General features: G+C 49.1%; 1 pseudogene; it reads left to right on the top strand.

The window, feature by feature from the left end:
* Window positions 1-1,483: 1,483 nt before the first annotated feature.
* LOC111823662 lies at window positions 1,484-2,591 on the top strand (annotated as a pseudogene).
* Window positions 2,592-3,032: the final 441 nt, after the last annotated feature.

Genomic DNA, 3,032 nt, shown 5'->3' with positions numbered 1-3,032 from the left:
TCCAGGACATCCATCTCACAATCTGGGACTGCTGGCTCCTAAATTGCTCACCTGCCTGCCTTCCTGATCGCCCCTAACTGGCCCCCCTGCCAGCCTGGTCGCCCCCAACTGCCCCCCCCCCTGCCAACCTGGTCACACCCAACAGCTCCCTCTGCCGGTCTGGTCTCCCCCAACTGCCCCCCCTGCTGGCCTGGTCGTCCCTCACTGCCCCCCATGCCAGCCTGGTTGCCCCACACAGCCTGCTGCTCAGTCATTTGGTCATCCCTCACTAACCCTCCTGCTGGCCTGGTCGCCCCACGCAGCCTGCTGTTCAGTTGCTCCCAGAAATCAGGATTTTTAAAAGATTCCCAGGTTGATTCTAATGTGCAGCCAAGGTTGAGAACCACTGTGGTAGATCAACATGATCCTGAAACTGGGCCTCCATCCTATACCCACTCGGTCAGCCTTAGGACTATTAAAAACAGTGTGTGGATCTCGTATTCTGAGAATTTTCACACACACACAAAAGCAGTAAAAACAAAATGACCTTCTATCTCATTATATTTGTCAATTATTAAAAGTTTGCTACTCTTGTTTCATCTAATTCTTTTTTTTCTTGGAGTATTTAAACTAGATCCCAGCCATATGTTTTACCCATACTTCAGTGAAATTCTTAAATTTTTAATGTTAAATAAAAATTTGAGACAAAAATTTAAGTTTATTTTTGTTTTGCTTTGTTCCGTGTTGATACATTTATTTTTTTCCTAGATTCATTTGACACCAAAACTCGATTTTGCTTGTCATAGCCAGCAGTTATTATATTGGTTCTGTATAAACTCAGAATAACAGCTGCACAACGTAGATGTATATTTATAAGCGATGTAAAAACTTTGCTTTCGTTGACTATTTCTATTTCTTGGTATTCAGATCGTTAATATAAGGTTTTTACTTTAGGCATAAATCATCACTTTCTAAGACAAGCCCTATGGGTTTGCACATAGGAAGGCAGTTGATATTTGGGGTATAGTTTTGTAAACAGGACCTGGGTCATTGGGGTAGACCTGGCAAGATGAGTTGGATTTCATCAGTCCCATGTGTATTTCTGCTCTGAAATGATGACTAGTTTTATGCATGTTACTAAAAGAAAAGGGGACCTTTTGACAGTTTCCTGTGCTCAAACCCAACATGCTCTCTGTACAAGTCCATGATGGAACCAGAGGGAATGGGGACTGAAATAAGCACAGGCCAGGCTGGTGCTCAGAAACTTTAGCCTCACTGTAAGTGGCTTCTGCCAGCACAGGAACAAAGCCTGGGAGCACGCGAAGACCCTGGCCAGTGGGCAATGGATCACCTGCTGGGCTTTGGACTGTGGTGTGGGGCCCTGGCCTCCAGCCGAGCCTGCCACCGGGTGTGGCTACCCTCAGAGGGAGACCTCTGCCTCCTGAGACTGAGACACCCAGCCTGTCCCCATGCCAAAGCTGCAGGGAATTGAGGGACCAGTAAGATGTCTACTCACAAAGGGCTGGTGGTGGCACAGTGCAATGGGGCTCCTGCCAGTATCAGGGAAACTGACGTGGTGGAGCTGATTAAACTGTAGCCCCTGATAGAGGAGAACTGCAAATGGGGAATCACCAACCCACATAAAGCTAAGGAAGGGCAAGCATGCCTAGGAAGAGGAAGTGCGGTCCTCACCTTCTGCTGCACACACCCTATGCTCTGGAGAAGATGGAGTTCATGTGTAAGGTCTGGGAGGGACGCTGGTGGGTCATCCAGTACCATGTGCTCCCTAACTGGTGAAGGACTGCGATTCACTGCCTCAGAGCCACACACCACCTATCCCTCTTCCAGGCTTGCTCCAGGAGCATCTCCTGCATCGATACAGAAAGCAGCTGTAACTGGGCCCATCTGCTTGGTTTTGTGCTGTTTTCTTTCTGGGACTTGACCATGCTCACACCAAACACATACTCCGTGGCCCCTGCAGGAGAAGGTGGTTTTGGAATGTTTTGGGGGCAGTGCTCCGCCTCAGCTCTGCTTGGCTCTCTCCCACCATCTACTGCCATTCAGAGAGAGTCCCTCAGACAGTCTCCATCCTGGATTATGGGGAGCTGTGTCCCCTGACTCTGTCACTCCTTCTACTGCTCCCACAGCCACAACTCACCTCCTTTCCAATGTCTATGTCCTGGGCATTTCTACCATCATCGTGGCACAGGGAGACTGGTCAGTCCAAACCACTGGCAGACAAGTGCAGAAGTGTTCCTGGGCCTTGGCTTGAGTGGCCTTGTGCCCAGCATGCACTTTACTATCACCAGGGGGGTTGTCAAGGCCATCACGTGGCCAGATGGCCTGTTCTTCTTCATGGCTGGGATGTGCATCACCAGAGCTGACCTCTATGCTGCTTGAATTTGTGAGTGCTTCTCCCCTGAGAAGTTTGACACATGGTTCCATTCGCATCAGATTTTTCATGTCCTGTGTGGGCAGCAGCCTTTGCCCACTTCTATAGAGTCTACAACCTTCAGGAATTCTGCTATGGCCTCTCAGGGGCTGTACTGATGGCTCCTTTCTCTGAGCCTCCCACAAAGTGTGGAAGGGAAACTTCGCAAGTGCTTCCATAAACAACTTCTCTGCTGAAATGAGAGGAAGCATCTGAGTGGTCTGTTTCTAGAAGAACCTCTTAGAGAATCCAGTGCCCGCCAGGCTTCATCCCACCTTCCCATCTGAGCACCTGTGAATAAACTGTCTGTGATCCTCACTCAGGAAGAGGGTGGGGCCCTTGGCCATGCCCCTCCTCAGAGCCCCGTGTCATCAGGGCCACTCTGTCTTCTTGGCACAGAGCATTATGCAGCTCATGTTGAGATTTTACACCTTCAAAAACTATTTAGGGACAAAATGATGGACCTGAACTCTGAAAATTACGTTTCTGGAAGAAAATGTCTCTCCCTGTTGACAGAAGGAATGTCCTGGCCACACTTATTGATTTTGCATGAAATCAATGACCAACCAGAGAGGGACTGCTGCAGCATGACAGACCATCTCTGGACATCTGTGAAGGACAG

The sequence above is a fragment of the Myotis lucifugus genome, unplaced genomic scaffold (assembly GCF_000147115.1).
Source record: "Myotis lucifugus unplaced genomic scaffold, Myoluc2.0 scaffold_598, whole genome shotgun sequence".
Taxonomy (NCBI): Eukaryota; Metazoa; Chordata; class Mammalia; order Chiroptera; family Vespertilionidae; genus Myotis; species Myotis lucifugus.
This window is presented reverse-complemented; position numbering and strand designations above follow the sequence as displayed.